The sequence below is a fragment of the Pinus tabuliformis genome, chromosome X (genome assembly GCF_031772625.1).
Source record: "Pinus tabuliformis cultivar Carrire ecotype Pingquan chromosome X, CPIR1, whole genome shotgun sequence".
Classification (NCBI taxonomy): domain Eukaryota; kingdom Viridiplantae; phylum Streptophyta; class Pinopsida; order Pinales; family Pinaceae; genus Pinus; species Pinus tabuliformis.
The window spans coordinates 4,091,718-4,116,209 of record NC_142308.1 but is presented as its reverse complement, the minus strand read 5'-3'; the positions used below and the strand labels follow the sequence as shown (position 1 = coordinate 4,116,209).

At 39.7% G+C, this 24,492-nt stretch overlaps 1 protein-coding gene across 4 annotated transcripts in view; it reads left to right on the top strand.

Moving 5' to 3' along the window:
- Positions 1-24,492, top strand: part of LOC149137991 (E3 ubiquitin ligase BIG BROTHER-related-like) — a 235,567-nt gene that overhangs the window by 7,560 nt on the left and 203,515 nt on the right. The window lies entirely within an intron of this gene.

Here is a 24,492-nt window from a genome sequence, read left to right as displayed (position 1 = left end):
CCTCTCCATAAGCATCTTGCCGGCAGACACATAATTAGCTGCATTGTCTGTTATGACTTGCACCACAATCTCCCGAATGAACCCATCTAACAACTCACATATCGTTGTTGCATTTTTGATATGTTCTGATGCATCCAATGATTTAATAAACATGGTACCTTTAGGACAATGTACCAAGAAATTTAGAAGGGTCCTACCCTTCCTATCTGTCCAACCATCAAACATCATTGTGCATCCAGTGACTTCCCATGTCTTTTTCAACTCCGCCAATCTAGAGTTGATGTCCTGCTTTTTTGCTTGAAGAATTGGCCCTTGCAACTCATATGTGGCACTTTTGTACCCTAGGCCCACAACAGCAATAGCATCATACATTGGCTGCCAAAATGGATTGGTTTTGGTGATGCTGAGAGGTAAGTTGCTCCAGAAAATACACCTCCCCATGACTCTATCTTCTTCTTGCTTCTCTTTTTTTTTAACAAGCGATTTTATGCCAGGTTGTGCTCCAGGTCCTATTCGTGGAACAAAAAATGATGACCTCGCATTAGCAGTAGCAGGTGATGATGTGCCAGCTGTGGAGCCCCTCCCACTACCCTCAACATCAAAATCAGGAGAAGATATCCTGAAAGATCTACTTGCACGTTCAGCTTTGTTTCTTCTGCCTCTTCCTTCTTTCTGTATTTTTCATCAATTGCCTCAAGAGCTTTTTGTATAAGCTCCGAATTAGAAATTGTACAAATCCCAACATCATGTCCACTGAGTCTAGCAAGATGGTATTCTAGTCGTGTAACCCCACCTGTCATCTTGGTCCCACACAATTTGCATGTAAGATATGCACGATTTGACCCACCATCAGGGTTCCCATACTCCCAAAATGGGTCCAAGGCTTTTGGCATATTTGGATTTTGTAGTGGGCTAACTCGAACCTAGGGCACCAAAAAAAAATTGGAATTAGTAACTTAATAAGTAATAACCACATCATTTTACAAAATAATTTTTTTGCTACATTATTTGCAATTTTGCAATGTGAATTGAAAATTCAATGAAAAACCATAAATGACAATAAGAGGGTGTATTTGAAAGTTAAAAAAAAAATGCAGTTTGCTCTCGAATATCAGAGAAATTTGTAAGGGAAACACCAAGTAGATAATCATGGCTACATGAATAAACAACACTATCAATAAGAGGAGGAATACGTTTCACTTTGAAGGCATTACACAACATCCAATATTGAGCACATCATTTCATAAATTCATACATAAAAATAGGTAAACGATAAACCTACCTCACTATTCACATTGCACAATAAGAAACTAATTTCTAAGATGAAGAAATTTTATAGAGATGAACCCCTAATATATAATAAATAGCCTCTGCAGCTATGAACTCAAAAAAAATGGAGCTTGCTCTCCAAATATGGAGAAAACTTGAAAAGTTAAAAAGTTAAAACCCTTGCATTTGCTCATGGGCATGAAAATCTTTTCAAATGGAAAAAAAACAAGCAAAATGATTGTAGGCAAATAGGCAAGCAAGAACAATCCTAAAACTAACAAAAAATTCATTAACATAGGGGTTTATTTGAACATACCTATTAATGGAAGAAATGAAATTGTCTCACTGTTCTTGAAGCTTAGATCAATGAAATCTTCGTTGTTGGTGGCGATAATAGCTATGCAACGCTCAAACCTGCCTTGGCAGCAAGCACATAGCTCTCCCCTTCCTTCTCCAGCAATCAGAAATGAAAATGATTGATAAAAAACCAAAATCGGAATTTTATAACCCGCGCGGATTTTTTTTACTGTCTCCCGGCGATATATTGGATCGTCGCACGATATTTTGCCGAAATATCGACGATATTTCGTAAATATCGCGATATTTTTGGAGCCGAAAATATCACGATATTTTCTTGGTGATATTTCGGCTTATCAACACTAGTACATATAGATCAGAAGTCAACATTTTGACTTGTCATAATAAGAGTAGAGATCTTCACTAAGAAGATGAACACATGAGGTAGCTGATCTGAACTTAGGTGAAGGCATACTGCTTCAACTGATCCTCCAAGGTGACTCCATCACCATGCTGCACCCAATCATCATGCTGGACCTCATTACTATGCTTCACCCAATCATCATGTTGGACCTCATTACTATGCTGCACTCATCATACTGTTGCACCTTATCATCATGCTGCATCTCATTGTGCTGCATCATCATGTTGCACCTCAATGTGCCCATCACGCTGCATCTCATTACAACGTTTATCATCACTGTGCTGCACTTTGTTACACTTGTGTTGCACACATCATGCTATGCTACACTTCATCACTATGCCCATCATCATGCTACACCTTATTACAATGCTGTCACATCTTATCATATCATGCTGCTCCACTACATTAGTTCACTGTTAGGGGATTCTCTGTTTGCTGCATCGCTAGACGACATTCTAATAGCAAATTGGACAACCTTCACAATGTGGTCATGGACTGGTTAGGGCATTAATGACAGTCCTACCAACCCTCACACATCAGCTGCAACATCCCTCCCAAGGCTACGTCACCCTTCTCTAGCACTCCTAAACCCCATGTTGGCTTGTCATACCCCAACAGTCACAACCATGCCTTACGCCCTCCTTGTTGGCCTTAATGTAGACCTATAGGTGTATAAGGGACTGCGGCTTGCTACAACAAGCCTATCCCTTGTTGCGGTAGCCCTTTCCAATGGATCTAACCCCATGAAACAACTCCTCATGCCTTCGGCCCTCAAGAATAGCCCGCGACATCTAAGATAGCCTCTTGGCCTCCATCAAAGTGACCCAAAAACAAACCACTGCTCTAGCAGTTAACTCGACCTCCAATCTGGAACTCAGGCCTCCTCCATGTTGTCTTAGAGCCTCCCTCTCTTGCTGCAGCTAGGGCAATTTCTGAGCTTTCATTATGACTGCTATTAGGGGTAGTTAAGGGCTCCTCTGCCCAGTGTGAAAGGATCCTACATTAAGTTGCATATAACCTTCATTTTAGGGCAGCATAGAGGCTTCTAGTGATTGCGGTTAGGTGACATCTTCTTGTTGTGTGGACAGGTCCTCTCTGTTGCATAAACTCCCTTTAGACCTGCGGCTAGGGCATTCTGCCTTCATGACTACGTTTACGATTAGGGCTTGCTTCATACCAATGTTTAGCCTTCTCCATGATAGTGTAGAGCCTTCTCCAGTAGGGCAACATTGTCTCTTAGGATCTCTCCTCCCACCAAAAGCCAAAGACAAGTGGAGAGGAAGAGATCACAAGAAGAGTGTGTAAAGACTGTACAGCCATTGTAAAAACAGTAAAGGGTTTCTTAAAAATCATCATAAGCCTGTGATAAAATTCCCTGAAAGTTTACAAATTTAACTGACAGAATTGATGAGAGTACCTACCTGTATTCCTGCGGTTGATGATGCCTCAAGCTGCTCCTGCTTCGGTTACCAAAAGACCGAAACCACCCATCCAAACTGAGCAGATCCTCGCTACTCAGTCTAGTAAGCTTCTTAGTTGAAGCAGACTGTTCCGCTGTGCCCAGAAACCTCAGAACAAGCAAGGCTCAATTGTTCCTGATGATAAACTCTGTGTACCCATTTTCCTCTTGTTTCAAAATTGTTCTCTGCTCCCTATATGCTGTTTCTTGGCGGTGGTCGCTCCCTCCACCTGCAACCCACCGCTTCTCCTTATGGTGACACCCTTCCCATGTCACGTTATATATATATTTCTTTTAAAGGTATATTGATTTTTGGTTTAATATGCTTTTTGTTTGTTTTTAATATAAAGGTTTAGGTTCATATTAAATACTTTATCTTTAATTTATTTTTATTATTTTATTAATTTATTAATATAATTTACTAATATTCTAAGATATATAATTATATAACCATCTTTTAAGATTAGCTTAATTTTTTAACATCTATCTTTTATAATTATTTTTACGTTATACATTTTAAATTTATATCATTGGTATTTGCCCATTAATCATGACGCATTAAGCAATATGGATGTTGATGGGTGAATATAGCTTCTATTTGAAGGAGTGTCATGATATTTAATATTTATAGTTAATTTAGTATATAAATACTAGTGCGGTGCATGCGATACATGCATACGTAGCTATCATATGCATGCATTGTATGCATGCTAATATTCTTGTGTTCTTTATATTATATATAGGTCGTTACAGAGTGTGTGTGCAAATGACTAGCAAGCCACCTCTTTTTATACTACAAATTTGAGCACAAGTGGGGGTAATTTGGTTGCTGGCCAACCTTGACGAATTGTCCCATAATACAAATAAATTCATATATCCATGAATGCTTATCGAAATCGGATGATCTTTAGATCAATCCTACACCTCTCGACGAGAGGAATCCAAGAAAAACATCAACTGCCATGAATGAGTATACCCACATGGAGTTTGGCCCTAGTTGTCAATTTTAACAGAACTGTTATGGCTTCTCTTTTTTGCCTTCCGCTGTTGATGTTAGCCTCGGAGCAAGAGGGATTTTCTCGTGTATTCTTCTTTTTGGCACTCTGATAGTTGTGCTTAGATCATATAGATTACTATTGATTTTCGCTTTTATGGGTGTGGTCTTTACACTCCCAATTTGTATCACCACTTATACACTGAATAGTCTCGTTGACCTAAAAGGTAAACTCATGTCTTTTATCATAGGATTGGTTGGAAGAGTTGGAGTTGGCTTGAGGAATGCCTTTTTCTCTATAAGAGTTCGTTGGTCATCGAGATTTGGAGGAGGGGGATTGCTTTCTTGTTTGGCCTAAAATGTCTTGGGATTTAAGACAACAACTTTGCAAGGGTCTTAGCGGTAGGGGTTGGACTCTTCCTAGAGGAGAATTCATAAGAGTTAGTTTGTGGATTTTTGAAAGATAATAAGGCACTTTTCTGTAGAATACACCCCAACAAAATGGGGTAGTCTACATAAAAAATAGAATGGTAGTGGGAATGGCTAGATGTATGGCATATGGTAATGTGGTTCTTCACAAACATTTGGTAGAAGCATTTCTTATTGTTGCATACTTGTTAAAGAGGAGTCCTATAAAGGTGATACAAGATATTACATGGTAAGAAGCTTGGTTTGTTAGGATATTGCAAGTATGCCACTTTGAGAGCTTTTGGTTTAGTAGCATATTTTATTGGTTTAAGGTGAAAAGAGTAAGTTAACCAAAAAGGAAAAAATTGATATTTGTTCGTTATATGATCTGAAAATCACTCGTGTGTGACCTCAGTTAAATAATTATTGTATGAAGGTATTACAGACTCATGTGCTAGTGTGTGTCTATGTTATTTTAGGCAATGGATCGATCAGATTGCAAAATACACAAACACTGGAAAATTGAAAACTGTAAGGAAAACATAGTAAGCAAATGCAAGAACACAACAATTAATAAGGAGTTCACCCTATTCTCCAGGGCTACATCTCTAGTCCAACTTTCAGTGGTGGCCTTCTTTTATTGTGTCTTTAAAGCAGAGAATTACAATGAGGAGCTCAATTTGAGTCTCCTGAAATAGAGAATGTTTGGTAGGGTGGTTCTTGGATTCCCCAAGCCACTAGAGTGCACAGACTCTTTTCCTTACCCACTCTTGACCTCTCTGGTCTTTAATGGGAGGAGCCCAATGTGGTGCTCAATTTCCTGACAGATCCTTGTAGGGATTGCTTTAATCTCTCAAGTTTTCTGTCTGCTCGATGCTGCCTAAGGTCAGCGCGACTCTCTGTTTTCTGCTTCTTGCTTTACTGTTCTTTTTGTCTCTCGGTCTCACTGTCTTTTTCTTTCTTACAGTGCTCCCTCTCCTTGTTCTTCTCTTCCTGTTCTGCTTTTTGGCTGTTCATGGCTAAAAGCCAATCTGTCTCATGATTGCTCGCTTCCTCTTCTGTCCCTTTGGTTTGCCTGCTGCTGTTCGCTTGGAGTTCCCTGCCTTTGCGTCTTTGCCAACGTCTCATAGGGAGTGGCCACTTGTCCTCTCACAAATTGCACCAGCTCTTCCTTGACGGTTCGGTATTTTTGGTTACGTTGTGGAATGACTCATCTGCCGACTCAGCGGTCAAATCAGACATCAAATTCTTATGTGTCGTGGCTTAATCCCCTGTCAAATCCGGTTCCTCCATTGGGCGCAATCTCCACCGTCAGATATGGAGCCCCTAGATCCTACGACATTCACTCATTTCGTGCGGTTGACTTGCTTGACTGTTAGCGCGCGATTAGAGGCGGTTTTCTCTCTCATCCGCAAGACACGCATCAGGCGTGGAATGAAATTGCTCGTTTTTCTCCAAATCCACTTACCGCCCAAGGATGCCCCTGATATACCTCTAGTTTTGGAGCGTGGGTCTTGCCTTTTGCCTTAGTTTTTTCCCCACTGTTTCTTGGCTTCCATGCGATTGAGCGCTTTGGGGCTTTTCCTTTTCGAGGGGTTTTGCCTAGCGATGCACGATCGCCCATCAGAAATGCCCTCTGTTTCCTGATCCGGGCTTCCCGAGTGCTAGTTTTGCCTCCTGACCAGTCTCCATGGGCCTTGGTTAGTGCGCTTTGACCGAGGTCCTCGTCGTTCCTTGCTGGCTGCAAACTGCCATTGTCCAGAGGTTTTCCTGATCGCTCTTTACATAAATTTGAAGTCTGTCCTGTTTTGATACAGTCATGGCACTTTGATTATTTTTCATGGATCCAATTCGGATCACGGCCTTCCCACTAAAGAAGCCTTTGGCCCACCAAAAGTTGGTTTTCAAGCATCGACTAAGTGAGGGTACAATTGTCTCACTTGTCCAATCTCTATCCACTTTGCACTGCTCGGTTTTGAACCCTTGAGCCCAACTCTGAGGTACTCAACATCTCCTCTACGCGTCGTCCTCACCTTTTTGTCCATAACTGTGTCTTCCTGCAATTCATTAAGATATTCAGGTAGCAGGTCATCAATAGAAGGCAATTGACTCTGCTCTTTGGGATCCTCAATCAATGAGGGTTCAAACAATCTCAAGCAATCTGCATTTACGACTGAGTAGATGTGCATGTAAGTTGGTAGATCAAGGCGAAAAGCATTTTCACCAATCTTCTCAAGTATCTTGAAAGGTCCATACCTGATAGGTTTTAGCTTTTTACCTTCACCTTGCATCCTGTCCTTGCTGATGTACAACTAGACTTGGTCACCAACCTAGAAACTATGCTCCATCCGATGCTTGTCATGCCTTGCCTTGTATTTGGCTTGGCTCTTTTCCAGCTGCTCCTGTACTGCCTGGTGGATCTCTTGGATTTGTTCAATGAACCTAGTCGCCTGGTCCACATCACTATGCCCCTCAATTGTGGTGTCTTTATCAAAGACAAAATCCAAAGGAGACCTTGGTGTGAAACCAAAACAGGTCTCAAAAGGAGTTCTTTGTGTAGAAGAATGTTTTGCCTTGTTGTAAGCATGTTGCACATAACACAAATGTTCATCCCAAAGCTTAGGATGTTTGCTGCAATATCCTCTGAGTAACTGGATCAATGTCCTGTTAACTACTTTTGTCTGGCCATCAATTTGTGGATGAAAAGCTGTGCTTTTCTTCAGTTTGGTGTCCATCAGTTTCCACAAATTTTGACCAAAACTTCCCCACAATCGGGTGTTTCGATCAGATACAATGGAAGTGGGTAATCCAAAATGAACCCATACATGTTCAAAGAACAGTTTTGCAGTTTGTTCAACTGTAATCTGTTTATTGCAAGGTATCAAAGTACACATTTTGCTGAACCTATCCACAACAACATACAGATAATCATGACCTTTCCTAGATTTAGGCAGTCCTCCAACAAAATCCATGGAAAAACTCTCCCAAGGGTGAGAAGGAACAGGTAATGGAGTGTACAAGCCTAGTTTTCTGTTGCTGGGCTTGCTTTTAGCACACATAGTACATCCTCTTACATAGCTAGAAATTGTCTCATTCATTTTTGGCCAATAACAAAATCTTTGCAGCTGTGCAACTGTTTTACTTATCCCAAAGTGACCTGATATTAGAGAAATGTGTGCTTCTCGAATTATCTTTACTCTCTTAGTTTGTGAAATGCATAACTTCCCACAATGGTATAAGAGTTGGTCCTTTACATGATAATCCAATTTTTCTACTCGTTTGCCTTGACTTAAAGTTGCATATATATCTTTGAAATCTATATCTTGAGCATATTGTTAAATGTAACTCTCATGTAACACTGAATTATGCTTAAGTATAGTAGATGGATTTATAATGGGTCTAGATAACATGTCTGCAACTTTATTATGTATGCCCTTTTTATATCTGATGACTAGATGAAACTGTTGTAGAAAACCCATCTATCTATAGTGTCTTGATTGCTGCAACTTAGTTTGGGAGTGTAGATATTGAAGTGGTTGATGATCAGTATGTATTACTCTCTTTGCCCATTAAGTAATGTTTCCACTTTTTCACACTCTATACTAATGCATACAATTCTTTATCATACGTAGGATAGTTAACTACTGCAGAATTAAATGTCTCATAATGATAACATATGGGTTTACCGTGCTGTGTCAACACTGCTCCCATGGCATAGTCACTGGCATTTGTTTGGATCTCAAATGGTCTTTGAAGATCAGACAGTGCTAGTACAGGTGTTGTACTAATCTTTTCTTTCAAGGTGTCGAAGGCTTTCTGCTGTTTGCCTCCCCACTGAAACACCTTGTTCAATCCTGTAAAAGCATGTAAGGAGCTGCAATTAGGGAAAAGTTAAAAATGAACTTTCTCCAATATTGTGTTGCCCCTAAGAAGCTTCTAACTTCTGTAGTAGATTTGGGTTTAGGCCAGTTTACAATGACTGCCACTTTAGAGGCATCTATCTTCAATTCACCACCGCCTACTATATGACCCAAATAATTCAAAGATGTTTTGCCAAATTCACATTTTGAGAGTTTAACATAAATTTTTTCTATTTTCAAAACATCTAGTGTCTGCTTAACATGCCTCAAGTGTTCTTCCCATGTTTTGCTAAATATCAGAATGTCATCTAGATACACAATAACAAAATCATCAAGAAAATGTTTGAGTACATCATTCATTAATCTCATGAAAGTAGCAGGAGCATTAGTTAAGCCAAAAGGTATAACCAGCCATTCATACAATCCCTGCTTTGTTTTGAAAGCAGTCTTCCATGCATTTTGTTCTGCAACTTTGACCCGATGGTATCCACTGTGTAAGTCTAACTTGGAAAAATAAACAACTTCTTTCAATTGATCTAAAAGATCATCTATGCGAGGAAGAGGATAATGATTTTTGATTGTTATTTTATTCAGTGCTCGGTAATCAATGCACATTCTCCACGAGCCATCTTTCTTTCTCACCAAAACGATTGGTGACCCACATGGTGATGTGCTAGGTTTAATGAACCCTTTGTCGAGCAACTCTTGCACCTGCTTCTTGATTTTAGCATTCTCTAAAGTGGACCTGTACATCCCAATGTTAGGCAATGGAGCATCTTGCTGCAAAATAATATCATGTACTATTTCCTTTTTGGGTGGCAGACCTTTAGGTTCTTGAAACAAGACATCATACTTTGAGACAACTTTTTCTAAATTAGCTTGCTGTTCAGCATTACAGCTTTCAAATACATTGGTTTTACCAGGTTTCTTTTCATTTATGACCATCAGTAAGAATTGTTCACATGAATTTATCATTCGTTTCATCTGCCCTGAGTTTATGAGAGTATAATTATTCTTGAGCTTATGAGCTCTTACAAAGTATTCGCTTCCATCTTTAATAAGTAGATACTTGTTCTCAGCTGTATACAAAATAGCTTTTTTGTCATACAAGTAAGGACTTCCTAAAACAATTCCACATATATCCAAATGAATTATGTCTAACTCAACCTCATCTACAAATGTTGACCCAAAAGAAAACTTGAGTTTGCACTGTCTAGTCACTTGTAGTTGTGCTTTATCATTCAACCATCCTAATGGGTATGGTTTCTTGTGAGGTGTAGTTCTTAATCCCAACTTCTTTACAATTGCTTCAGAAATTAAATTTACTTGTGAGCCACTATCAAACAAAGTATCAATCTTTTGATGTTTGGAAATAACTCGAATATGGAAAAGCTCATGTCTTTTTCTCTTATTTTCTTCATCAATAGTAGATTGTGCAAAATTACTAGTAGATGCTTCATAATTCTTACCTTTTATACGTGTGGCTGCAATAGTTGTTTCATCTCTTGAGTCTGACCCCAAATCTTTCTGAATAGCTACAATTGCCTTCTTCTTCTTGCCCTCGAACTTCTTAGGTCTCAGCTTTGGATGCAGAATCCAACAGTGCTCATCATCATGCCCATCCTTTTTACAGTGAGTGCATGAAGCCTTGCTTTTTTGTGCAGTGTAAGCCTTCCTTGCTTTCTATTTCTGCTTTCTTTTCTCCTTATTCTTGCTTGCAGTGGGTTGGGATGATCCCCTAACTTTTGGACTTCCATTCTTTCCTCTAGCTTCTAGATGAGTAGCTTGTACAGATACCTCATTTATACTGGTGGGATTAAACATGAGGATAGTGTGCCTCATGTAGCTGTGTAGACCACCAATGTATTTCAACAGAGTCTCAGGTGAGTCTAATGAGATTCCTAGAATCAATGCTCTCTTTCTAAATTCTTGAGTGTACCCTTGCACACTTTGCCCTTTCAACTGTGGAAGAGTTTGCCAACTCATCATGGCTTGCTGCATGTAGGCCAATGGATAGAACTGCTTTTTGATTGCAGAAACAAATTCACTCCAGACAGAGATAGTCTTACCATGTCTCTTCAGATCAGCTTGGGTCTTGCCTTCCCACCAAGCCAAGGCAGTGCCTCCAAGATGTAGGCTTGCTAGTTGAATCTTGCTCTTGTCTGAGTCGATACTTTGCACTCTGCAATAAACATCAATTTGTCTAATCCAATTGTCCAACTTTTTTGCATTCAACTCTCCATCATATATAGGCAAATCAAATTTAACATCTAGTTTGATCAAAGATGCTTTCTTTTTGTGTTCAGGGCTGTTAGGAGGTGTGAGAAAGCTTTCCTCTTTCCCTTTTCCTTTTGAGTGGTCATGGAGGAAGGACTCATCTTCTCCGTTGTCTTGTTTGGAGCCTGATGCATCTTCATCCTTATGTTTTCTAAAGTCCTTATACATTTCTTCTACCATGGACCTTATGGCTAGGAAACTATCTATGAATTGAGGGTCTGGCCCTATAGAACCTTCTTTTGACATTGTCTTCCGAGAATAGACTCTCCCAATTTCAGGATTAGTTTCAACCAACTCTTCTTCTCCTAATTTGAGCTTTTGATCTAGTGAGCATTCAACAGCTAAACCAACACAAGCTCGTCTAACCTTACAGCCTAGGGCTCTGATACCACTTGATCTGAAAATCACTCGTGTGTGATCTTAGTTAAATATTTATTGTATGAAGGTATTACAGACTCATGTGCTGGTGTGTGTTTATGTTATTTTAGGCAACGGATCGATCAGATTTCAAAATACACAGACATTAGAAAATGGAAAACAGTAAGAAAAACACAGTAACCAAATGCAAGAACACAACAATTAATAAGGAGTTCACCCTATTCTCCAGGGCTACATCTCCGGTCCAGCTTTCAGTGGTGGCCTTCTTTTATTGTGTCTTTAAAGCAAAGAACTACAATGAGGAGCTCAATTTGAGTCTCTTAAAACAAAGAATGTTTGGTAGGTTGGTTCTTGGATTCCCTAAGCCACTAGAGTGCACAGACTCTTTTCCTTACCCACTCTTGACCTCTCTGGTCTTTAATGGGAGGAGCCCAATGTGGTGCTCAATTTCCTGACAGATCCTCTCAGGGATTGCTTGAACTTCTCAAGCTTTCTGTCTGCTCAATGCTGCCTAAGGTCAACTCGGCTCTCTGTTTTCTGCTTCTTGTTTTACTATCCTTTCTGTCTCTCGGTCTCACTGTCTTTTTCTTTCTGACAGTGCTCCCTCTCCTTGTTCTTCTCTTCCTGTTTTGTTTTTTGGCTGTTCATGGCTAAAAGCCAATCTATCTCATGATTGCTCGCTTCCTCTTCCGTCCCTTCGGTTCGCCTGCTGCTGTTCGCTTGGAGTTCCCTGCCTCTACGTCTTCGCCAACGTCTCACAAGGAGTGGCCACTTGTCCTCTCACGAACTGCGCCAGCTCTTCCTTGACAGTTCGGTATTTTCGGTTACATTGTGGAATGACTCATTTGCCGACTCAGCGGTCAAATCGGACGTCAAATTCTTATGTGTCGCAGCTTAATCCCCTGTCAAATTTGGTTCCTCCATCGGGCGCAATCTCCACCGTCAGATTTGGAGCCCCCAGATCCTACGACATTCGCTCATTTCGCGCGGTTGACTTGCTCGACCGTTAGCGCGTGATGAGAGGCGGTTTTCTCTCTCATCCACCAGACACGCGTCGGGCGCTGAATGGAATCGCTCGTTTTTCTCCAAATCCGCTTATCGCCCAAGGATGCCCCCGATATATCGCCAGTTTTGGAGTGTGGGTCCCGCCTTTCGCCTTAGCGCTTTCCCCACGGTTTCCTAGCTTCCATGCGACCGAGCGCTTTGGGGCTTTTCCTTTTCGAGGGGTTTTGCCCAGCGATGCGCGATTAGCGCTAATCGCGCATCAGAAATGCCCTCTGTTTCCCGATTCGGGCTTCCCAAGTGCCAGTTTTGCCTCCTGCGCAGTCTCCATGGGCCTCGGTCAGTGTAACCGCCACTGTCTAGAGGTTTTCCTAATCGCTCTTTGCATAAATTTGAAGTCTGTCCTGTTTTGATATAGTCATGGCACTTTGATTATTTTTCATGGATCCAATTCGGATCATTATAACAATGTCACAAACTTACTAGTTACTGGATATTGTAGGAAGTTAGGGTGCACTTACATTTATACACACAATGGGGGGGTAGATAAAACATAAAATGGGCTTTAATTCATGTTTGAAGAATGTATCTTTGACACATAAATCAACTTACATGCCATATTTATAACCTAAGTTACCACACTTGGCACATTTCTTCCTTGAAATTTAAAATTTACCAAATCTAAAAGAATTTCAAACAAATTTGCTCCAATTCTACGAATCTCAAGTTGAATCCATACTTGATCTTGAACCATAACTCTAAGGAGAATAAAATTTGATTGCAAAATCACGTGTGTTGAAATTCAACCCTAGAATTTGGTAGAAAGTAAGTAAAAGTAATTTAGAAATTAAAACACTAGCTGCTTCGTGTGGTTTTCATTTCCTTCGACGATTTTCATTTCCTCTGTTGGTAGATCACATGAGGGTCGATGTTGATTTTTTTTTCTAGTTTTGAAATGACTCACATTGATAAAAAATGAAGATACATTAAAAAATCATGTTCAACATGCTTTTTTTTATGTATCTTAATTTTTTTTTTATCGATGTGGGTCTTCTAAAAAATATGCATAATGGGTACTTGTTGGATGCAGAATTTAATTCTGCATCCAACAAGTGTCTACACTTGAAATTTAAGTAAACCAATAAGGAGAGAAGCCAAAAATACAATTAAAAAAGTAGTTTTTTTCTTTTCCCTCCAAAATTCCTTCATCTAGACTTAGAGCTCGATGACAATTCCTTTGCCTCCAATCACTAGAGTTTCTTGCTTAGTCTAGAATCTAGCCTTTAGGCGTGAATTAATTTTTAGACACACTAGGCAGAATGTGACTGCACCATTTTCCAGATTGACATGTTCAGCGTTTAGGGTCCATTGTCAATAGTTTAGATTGATTGTCCTTGCATTCATACGGGTCATAGATTCATGTATTTTTGGATTTTATGTACTGTGCATGACAATGGCATTTTTTAAAGCTTAAGGCAACACAAAAAATCTCTTTTTGCACTGTTTTCGGCCATGTATTAGTTTTTGGGATTTGGTATTTATCATTTAACATATTAGTTATTTGGAATTTGGATTTTCATGACTTTGGTTAAAACTTAGCACTGAACGTATTTCTTAAAATGTTCCAAACCCAAGCTTTTGAGTAGAGTAGAGCTCAATGAGTACAAATTATATTAGATGATAGCTCAAAAGTCATTTGCTAAGGCATGGAAACATGCGATGAAAGAAGGGTCAAATTGATGCTATGCGATGAATCACATAGCATCAATCATCACTTACCGGGTGCAAGCCCCGGAAGTGATGATTGATGCTATGTGATTCATTTCACTAGTTTCAATTCCACTTCTTCACCCCTGTGAGCATCATCCGATGCAATGAGTGCTAAGTGAACTATTTAAAAATCATGAGAAATTAGTCAGTTACGACTATCTTTCATGGAAATGGTCATACGTGAATGACTTACTTAATGCAGTTGAATCCCAAAATGATATCTAATATAATGCACTGCGTAAACCCCCATACTTAAATTAAAAAAAAAAGAGTGAAGGGATCTCTACTTGAATGGTTCATGAGGCACAATACTTGCTAAAGTTTTGCAAATGGGGTAGCAAGCTAAGTGGGCTTGATTGTGGGGAAAACTCCACAGTTAAGCGCGCTTGAGCCAGAGGAGATCTGGGATGGGTGACTCCTGGGAAGTCCTGGTTACCGGGTGCAAGCCCTGGAAGTGATGATTGATGCTATGTGATTCATTTCACTAGTTTCAATTCCACTTCTTCACCCCTGTGAGCATCACCCGATGCAATGAGTGCTAAGTGAACTATTCAAAAATCATGAGAAATTAGTCAGTTACGACTACCTCTCATGGAAATGGTCATACGTGAATGACTTACTTAACGCAGTTGAATCCCAAAATGATATCTAATATAATGCACTGCGTAAACCCCCATACTTAAATTGTATTTGTTCGTTATCTGGAAAATACTTTTTACTAGTACCTTAACTAGAGTAGTGGACCATCTTCTTAGTATCTCTAATGTAAATCGTGGTGGCGTGGAAGCAAAGAAAGATATAGTGCAAGGAGACTATGACAAATCAAAAGTGAAGATGGGAAGATTGGAAATGAAGATGCAACAAATTCAAACTGTGGTTGCCATGTCTTCTTCATGTGGCATTCCTTCTTTCATTTCAAACTTAAGTGGCTCAAGTTCCACCCCAACAAAAACATATGAAATATCAACATTAATTACATTTTGGAAACCTATAGAGAAGCAACAAGTCGATGATGCTATTGATGAATTTTTTTATGCATGTGCGATTTTGTTTAATGTGGCTAGAAGGCCATATTTTAAAGGTGCTTTCAAGAAGGTTGTTGATATTGGAAAGGGGTATGTTCCTTCTAGGTTCAAGGCTTTAAGGATCACCTTGTTAAAGAACACAAAGGAAAGAGTGACAAAGAGGTTGGTTGGTATTAAACGATCTTCAAAGTCTTCAAGTCGCACAATTCTGAGTGATGGTTGGTTGTATTTATGTCATTGGATATTGATTAATGTGCTTGTTTATTGCTCTCAAGTGGTATATTTTTGGAAGGAAAAATTGTTGCAATGGAGCAATTGAAGACAATGTAATATATTTTCAGAATTTTGGATGAAGCAATTCAACAGATTGGCAAGGAAAATATTGTCTAAGTTGCATCAATAATGCCTCAAATTGTGTCGGTCATGAAAGATTATTGTGTAGTATAAGAGCATTTGTTGGACCTTTTTTGCAGCTCATGGCTTGGATTTATTGCTACATGACTTTGCCAAATATCCATGGATCAATGAGATAATTCAAAGAGCAAGAACAATTGTAAACTTTGTCATAAAGCATTGTCTCACATTGAGGATATACATAAAAAATGCAACTAGAGAGTTGTTGAGGCCTTTCGATACAAGGTTTGACACATTTTACATTTAAAAGAGTTATAGAAGAAAAAACAGGCCTTCTAAAATGGTTCTTGAAGAAAAACAAGCCTAAGAGCTATGTTTTTGCAATAATTAGTGGGAGAGGCCTCACCTTTCAAAATAACCAAAGAGAAAGAATGTAGAAGAAATAATGCTAGGCAATAGCTTTTGGCAAATTGGTATGATAGTTTTAAAAATGCGTGGTTGAAGATGTGGTTCACATTGTTGATGGTGACAAACCTTATTGGTTTTGTTTATGAGGGCATGGACCATTGCAAGGAAGCCATTGCAAATGCTTTTGACAATATGGAAGTTGATTATGAGGAGATTTGGGAGATAATTGATTGAAGATGGAAAATGATGCATAGCCTTTTACATGCAATGTGTTGTGTGGACCTTAGATTATGTGGGGTATCAAGACATGGAGATGAGGAATTAATGAGTAGGCTAATCCAAATTTGTCAATTAGAGCTTTGGTCAAATTGCAATTTATGACATCCAAGTTAGAGGAAGGGATATTTGGAACCAAAGAAGTGAAGTATGATAGAGTTAAAAGTACCCTATTAGTGTGGTGGGTTTTTTATGCATTAGTGGCCCTATAATTGCAAAAGTTTGTAATTCATGTCTTGTGGTGGGGATCAAGTGCATTAACTTGTGAAAAGAATTGGAGTGCCTTTAACCATATTCATTCTAAGGAAAGAAATAGATTGTTATCTAAAAATTAGAAGTTCTTGTTTATGTTTGCAGTAACTTGCAATTGGCTTTAAAACAATGTGGCTAAAGACTCATCCAATTCATCTACTTCGTGGTTCAAGCTTGTTCCAGATGCTATCAGAAGGTGAAGACGATCTTGATATGGAGAGTGATAGAGATAGTGTTGAATCCAGTGGTGATCATGATTCTAGTGGTTTCACTGGCCAGAGTGCTCTAGATGATATAGAGTTTTTTGATGTAACAAGTAGGCCATGGGAACATCAAGAATAAAACCTGTGTTCCCATTCTAGTTTTCTTTTTGGATGCTCATGTGTAAGCTTTTATTGTTATGTTCCAAGAATGTGGTTCTAAATTTTGAACAAGATGATGTGTTTTTGAAATATATGTTTACTCATGTTGGCATCCTATTTTCATTTTTATCTTGTGTGTTTAATTACATATATTTTCATTTTATCACGTATAATTTTTAATTTTCAAATTTTGTAACAAGTCAAACTTAATGCCAAATTTAATTACCAATATTTTCATTGTCGAATTTCAAGGTTGTCGAACTCGAATCAGGTGACTTTAGCTTATAACACTTGTAGTTTTTTTTGTCCATGATAAATACCTTTATATTCCATGTGAGGAATATATATGTTTTTGTCCTTGAGGGACTGCTCAAACTCAACAAGGCTTGAAGCCATCACAACAATGCTCATCATGTAACTTGGGAGATTTGAACATGGGTGGGGAGGACAACAATCATTCTTCTCAACCACTTGAGATAGACCTAATTGACTTATAACACCCCTACTTTCTGTACCCTCTACTGTGCTGTTGCATGGTAGCTATGACTCATTGTTGATGTTGAGGTGATCTCTGTTGGTTGGTAAGGGATTTGGTGTAGTGACGTTTCAAAGGTCTTTGGGCTCAAATTTACTTAATTGTGACAACCAAAGTGTGTTGGAAGTTGGCAAAAAGGATGGTGCTTCATGAGCAAATGAAGCATGTGGTTTTCATTGTCATTATATTAGACAACTTGTTAAGAGACAAGAAATAGAACTATAATATTCTACAACTTAGGAGCAAGGTGCATACATCTTCAATTAGCTTCTTGGTTTATATAGATTTGTAAAGTTTAGGATATGCTTGGTGTAGTTTCACATATGGCCATCGAGGGAGGGTGATGTGGTTAAATTATAATGTGCTTTAGAGATCATGGTACTTTTGAGTTAGATGTTAAGTAAAGTGACATAAGAATTAATTAAGCCACATATGTTTTTGGTTGGAGAGTTGCATGTTTGACAACGTATACCTTTTGTTACTAATTGATTTGTTTTATTGGATATACAAGGTATCGACGTATTTCAAAGCAAATCAAGGGCAACATTAAGGCAAACCATTGTCACCTTGTTTTGTCTTTCTGCTCTTTAGGGTGAATCTAATCACCATTAGGTGGGATTCCCTAAATAAGACTCTAGTATTTTGGCTTGCCCAATATTAGCATAAAGTGTATGATACATCTTCTTCATTTTTTTGACGTGCATGGGTGTGCAAGATCTATTTATAGATTTAGGAACCACCTTGTACATTTAATTTGTTCAAAAATGTACTCATAAACCCATTACTTACAACTTGTATGACGAATGTTAGAAAGCATTGAGATATTGAATTCAAATGCATATTTTGGGCTTGCTCAATCAACTATCAAGATATACCATTTTAAGGTATGGTGAATAGAGCTTTAAATTGATGGTTTTGTTTATAGATTTAGGAACCACCTTGTACATTTAATTTGTTCAAAAATGTACTCATAAACCCATTACTTGCAACTTGTATGACGAATGTTAGAAAGCATTGAGATATTGAATTCAAATGCATATTTTGGGCTTGCTCAATCAACTATCAAGATATACCATTTTAAGGTATGGTGAATAGAGCTTTAAACTGATGGTTTTGTCCTAAAAAATCAACATACAAATGAAGAAAGATAAGGATACCACACAAATCATAATTGAGTCAACAATATACTTTTGGCGGGCCTGCCAAACAGTTTGTATAAGATAAGATAACAAAAGATAATTTTATTAATGTCCAACGAATGACCACAAAATTAGGTCAATGGGACTAAAGGATACATCTAGTACCAGTACAATGTGGGAGTGCAAACGCAACTCCTGGAAATTGCCAAAGATAAATATAGGATAAATGAAGTAAATAAGAAATGCAACAATAGGACAACCTTATAAACATGTATATAACTAGATCAAAGGTCCCCACGATGTAGAAGACTAATTGAAAAAGTCCAAGGCTTGAGGTTGTTGATGTCAAGAATGCCTGAGTCAGATAGCTAACGGCGAGGGGGCGACAGTGGTGTTGGCTCACTATCAGAGTCCTCTGGATTCAAGGAGGAGTCTAGCTGCAGGATCCCAGGGTGGATGTAGGAGTGAGGGATCTTACTAGTGTCTGAGGCCAAAGGAAGTAGCTCTAGATAAGTCTCTGGTTGCTTTGCTAGGGCTGGGGAGGGACTTGTCAGGGGGGCACCTTGTTCAGGAACTGTCTAGAACTAATCCCTTTGCCGGTTTGCGTATGAGTAAATTGATGTGCTGTTTAGCACCTCTGTAACAATCTCGAGGATATGGTTGGTATCCCAATGGGGGGGGGAGATGAGGTGAGACTTGATATCTCACTGCTCTACTATCTTAAATACTTTGGATCTTGGTTTGTTGCTTGTTGCTCTGATCATTAATATCAACTTGACAATATGATGTGATCATTTGAATCGTCCTCGAGTGAGACGAGGTATGTAGGATTTGAGATCCGTGTTGGAAAATCTCCCTAATGAAGGGGGCTAGGCATCTCTGGTTAGGATATTGGAAGAAGGTAGAGAGGGATCCTTCAGAATCTCTATAGAGGTAGTAATAACATCCCCTGATATCGTAATATAGAGGGCACCTAAAAATGAGGTGCTACTCTGTCTTTAGCTTCTGAAGATGACATACCTGGCAGATTTTATTAGATCGTGGTATATGCTAGTTAGTCTCCACTTAGAGTTGATGAGAACAAACCCAAAGCTAGCCCAAAGGGACCTTGAGTGAGTGCATCCAATGGCTGCGTGTGTATGGTGATCTTGTAACTGGAAGAAATGCTCAAGGTAGAAGGACATCTTCAGGCCTAGATCTGACGGGGAGGGGGGAGGAGAAGTCCAAGTGACCTGAATGTACAATATGTAGATATCTTCTCTGATGGTCGAATTCAGTTTCTATAGAAATTTCTTGAAATTTTGCAACTGCTTCAATGAACAATTCTGAAAACTAGTTTCTATTCATAAAGACAAAATTTCTTTACTTATTTGCAGTGGAATAGAACAAAAATAAAACTCAATCACAAGATAGCAAAACACAATATTTTTCTGGGGAACCCAATTGGGAAAACCCTTTGCTTGATTGAGAATTTTATTGATTGAAATTTAAAGCAATAGATCTCTTACAAATACAGTCTTGTTTCAATAGAAAACACTCGTCTTCCCTGCTTGTTCTAAGCTTGAAACCCTTGCAAGAATTCTGATCTTTGCTCCCTTCTTTCCCTGTCTGGATGAGCTCCGAATTCCTTGCGATGGTTGAGGAATTAGCTCCTATTTCCTAGCGCATGAGTTGTTCCTATTTCTTAGGAATTTCCTCCTAAACTCTAGCTCATTCGATAAGGAAAAATCTCCTTCTATCAAGCTCAGACAAGCCTCTCCTTGTCTCCTCTCTCTCTCACAAGCTCCACACACAAACTCATGCTCAAGAATAATGATACAACTCGTGCCTTGGTCCTCCCTATAAGCAAATTGAATAGGCTAAATCTGGCAAGTTTTATTTTTGGAAATCGAACCGATGATTGATGAGTTAACTGAATCTGACTCATGTAAGTCGTCTTGCCCCAATTTAGAACTGGAGACTCACGCATGTCAATTTCCAAAATTAACTCGCACTGGGAGACAATAAATTGAGCCTCCCACTCTAGCGCATCAATCGAATTGCTTCATAACTCGTCCTAAATTTTAGGAAACTTGAGCATGCTAAAGAAGAACTTGTTGAGGTCTCTTTGACTAAGGCATAAGTCAAACAAGACCTTCACTTGCTACTTTTCAACACTCTCTCTTAGCAAGGAAGGGATTCTGTGCAACTCCCAATTTATCTTTGAAATGAACAAAATTGCTTCTTGCCAGTGCCTTGGTCAAGATATCTGTTGTTTGCTCTTCTGTCAGAATGTACGGTAGCTTCACTATCCCTTTTTGCACACGATCTCTAAGATGATGATACCTGATCTTGATATGCTTTGATCGATCATGAAACTTGGGTTCTCAGAGAGCTTGATGTAACTTTGATCATCACAACGTATTGTGGTAAGCTCCATCCTCTGTCTAAAAAGTCCCACAAGCAACTTTCTCATCCAAATAGCCTCACATGTTGCTAGACTTGAAATTGATCTTTGTTTGCTACAATACCAAGAAACAACTGCTGAGCCAATGCTAAAGATGCCACCTGAAGTACTCTTCCTGTTTGTGGAGCTCCTTGCCCAATCTGCATTTGTGAAGCCCTCAAGCCTCAAGTCTCAACCCATCAACTTGTCTGTACACAATCCATAATCCATTGTGCCTCTAGGATATCCAACACATGTTTTGCAGCAACCCAGTGAACTTTGGTCGATTCCACCAAGAATTGGCTCAATTGGTTGACTACAAAACAAATATCAGATCGTGTGTTGACCAAGTACATCAACGACTCAATGAGTTGCTTGTATAATGTAGTATCCCCTTGCTCTGTTTTGCTAGGATCCACCCTCCTCTAGTTTGTGACTAGAGGCGTGGCCATGGGCCTTGCAATGTTGCACATGAAATCTCAAAAGAATCTCTATAGTGTACTTCGCTTGTCCCCGAAGATTTGACCATCACCTTGCCAAACCTCCAAGCTAAGGAAATAGTGCATAAGCTCCATATTTTTCATCTCAGACTCCCTTTCAAGGCCCTCCTTGCAATCTTGGATCAATCTGTTTGTTCTAGTCAATATAAGGTCATCAACATAGAGCACTAGAATGAGCAGAAGCCCTCCAACCATGATATAGTATAGGTTGGTATACGCCTCACTCTTAGTGAAGCCCAATCCTCGAAGGTAGCTATCAATATGAGTGTATCATGCTCTCAGAGCCTGCTTGAGTCCATAAAGGGATCTCTTCAACCTGCACATGTGTCTTCACATCCATCTGGTGGATCTTCCACCCCATTTGTGCTGTAAGTGATGGAATAGTCTTGATGGATGTGTATTGTGTTACTGGGACAAAGGTCTCATCATAGTCCATGCCCTCAATCTATGAGAAGACCTTGGCCACAATCTTGGCCTTGTACTTCTCTACAATCCCATTTGGTCCATGCTTCACCTTGTACACCCATCTCGATCCAACTATTGATTTGCCCTCAGGTCATGGCACAATCTCCCATACATCGTTCTTCGTGGTGGAGGAATATTCCTCCACCATGGCATCTTGCCAAACCTACTAATAAGCTGCCTCCTTATAAGAAGAAGGCTCAGTGTCCACCAACTCTGTCATCGATGCCATATAACCTGTGTACCTCTGTGGTTGTTTACTTTGCCTAAACATGTTGCTAGGGGATTCAACATGCTCACAAGCCTCTTGACTCTCATTCTACTTGACTTTCTTCCTCCCTGTGCTAGGAGTCTCCATCTGAGTAGCTGCCTGCTCTCATCCTGGTCTCTTCTCCTCATCATCTTGCTCTGCATCCTATTGTGGATCTTGCTTTGCGGGTCTTTTGCCACTTGTTTGAGACTTTGTCTGTGATCTTGCCTGAGGCTCCTCCTTAAGAGCGAGTAGCTTGTCCATCTGAGGTATTGTTGTTTGTTCTCTCTCTCTAGGGACTTGCTCAAGGCTCTGTTCTCCTCGAACCTCACATCTCGCCTCGAAATTGTCTTCTTGAGTCTTGATAGATACACCTTGTATGCCTGAGTTGTCTCATTGTATACCACAAAAATACCCTTTTCTGTTGTGGGCTCCAACTTCTTCCTGCTATCTTTGGACACATTGCAGTAAGTTTTTGTGCCAAAGATACAGAAGTGTGAAACATCAGGTGTCTTGCCTGTGATTGGCCCCTTTGGTGTAACTTATCCAAGAGCCTTGTGTGGTCTTGTTTTGCAAGAATACGGTAGTGTTGCATGCCTCTTCCCACAAGAACATAGGTAGTCCTTGATCATGCAACATGGCTCTAGCTACTCCAACAATGCTGTGGTTCTTCCTCTCAACCACCCCATTTTGCTGAGGGTTATGGGGTGCAATCATCATTCTACTAATGCCCTCTTTTGCACACAACTCTTTGAAGGCATTGGACACATATTCTCCCTGATTGTCACTTCTCATTGAGTTGATCTTCTTCCATGTCTGGTGTTCTACCAAGGCCTTAAACTCTAAGAACTTGGTTAAAACTTCATTGTTTCTCTTCATAAAATATTTCCAATTTTTCTGAGAATAATCATTAATGAAAGTAACATAATACATGTGTCTCATAATAGACGAAGAAGAGAAGGGTCCACCCACATTTGAATGCTCTAGCTCCAAAATACCTTTGGCTTTGTTGTCTTGACCTTGAAAAGAAGTCGTGGCATACTTGCCAAGAGTGCATCCGTTGCACACTCCATTCTTGTAAAAGCTGCATGTTGGTAATCTTGTGGATATCTGCTGAAGAATCTTCAGCGCCCCATGTTGCAAGTGTCCCATGTGCTTGTGCCATAGTTCTCCAATATCTCTACTCTGCTCACCACTCACCTTGTTGCTCAAGGCTGTGCAAGTCTCTACCTGCAACTTGTATAGTTTCCTCATCCTCACACCTATTTGCTTCACAGATCCAGAAGCTAGGTGTTTGAGGTATGCCTTACCTCTGCTAAAGATGACATGATATCCCTTGTCCTCAAGGGTTGCCACTGAAACCAGGTTCTTCTTTAGCCTTGGAACATAAAGAACATCTTGGAGATGACAGTACCAACTCCCATGGTCTCATATTTGCTATTATCTCCAAGCTCGATATGAACTTGCATGTCCTCCTCTTGCTGGTTGAAATACTCCCTGTTCTCGGTCATATGGAAAGAAGCTCTTGAATCAATATACCACATGCTACTGCCTACTGAGCTTGCCATGCAAGCCATCAATGAGAAGTCTTTCTCAAGCTGAGAAGCAAACCCATCTAATGTAGCAACATGATCCTTACCAAATCCCTTCTTTGGCTTTGGACACTTCGTAGCATAGTGCCCAAACTCATGGCAATGGAAGCACTTGCTCGTGCTCAGATCCTTCTTCTTGTCACCCTTTTCACTGGTCTCGCCCTTCCCTTTGCCTTTCTTGCCCTTGGATTTGCCTGCAAGAGCAAAATTCTCCTTGTCCTCGGTCGTGACTGATCTCCCTTCTCTGGCTCCTCTTCGAATCTCTTCCTGTATGTAGTTAGTTCAGACTCTAGAAAATTTCCCAATTTGGAAAGTTCTCTCCCACTAACAACATCCTGGAAGCCTTGCCCAGACTTGTGAAGTCCAAGTAAGGCAAAACTCACAAGGTCATGATTAAATACAACTTCTCCCACACCACCTAGTTCATCTCAAACCTGAGTGAACCTGGTAAAATGTGTGGCAATGGGCTCTCCTTGTTTCATCCGGATACTCCTTAGCTTCTCCTTAAGAGCAAGCTTCCTGGTATCACTAATATAATTTCAAGATGGCATCAAACATTTCATATGTTGTCTTCTTCTCATGGATGTGGTGAACTATATGATCTTTGACCCCTACTAGAATAATCCTCCTAGCTTTAACATCATTCATAGTATGTTGGGCCAATTGTTGGGGATCTTGAGGTGGTGCTATTGCTTGCTTGATAAACTCTCCCACCCCATTATTCTCTGACACAATCATGATCCTCTCTTTCCAAGAGATGAAGTTCAATGCTCC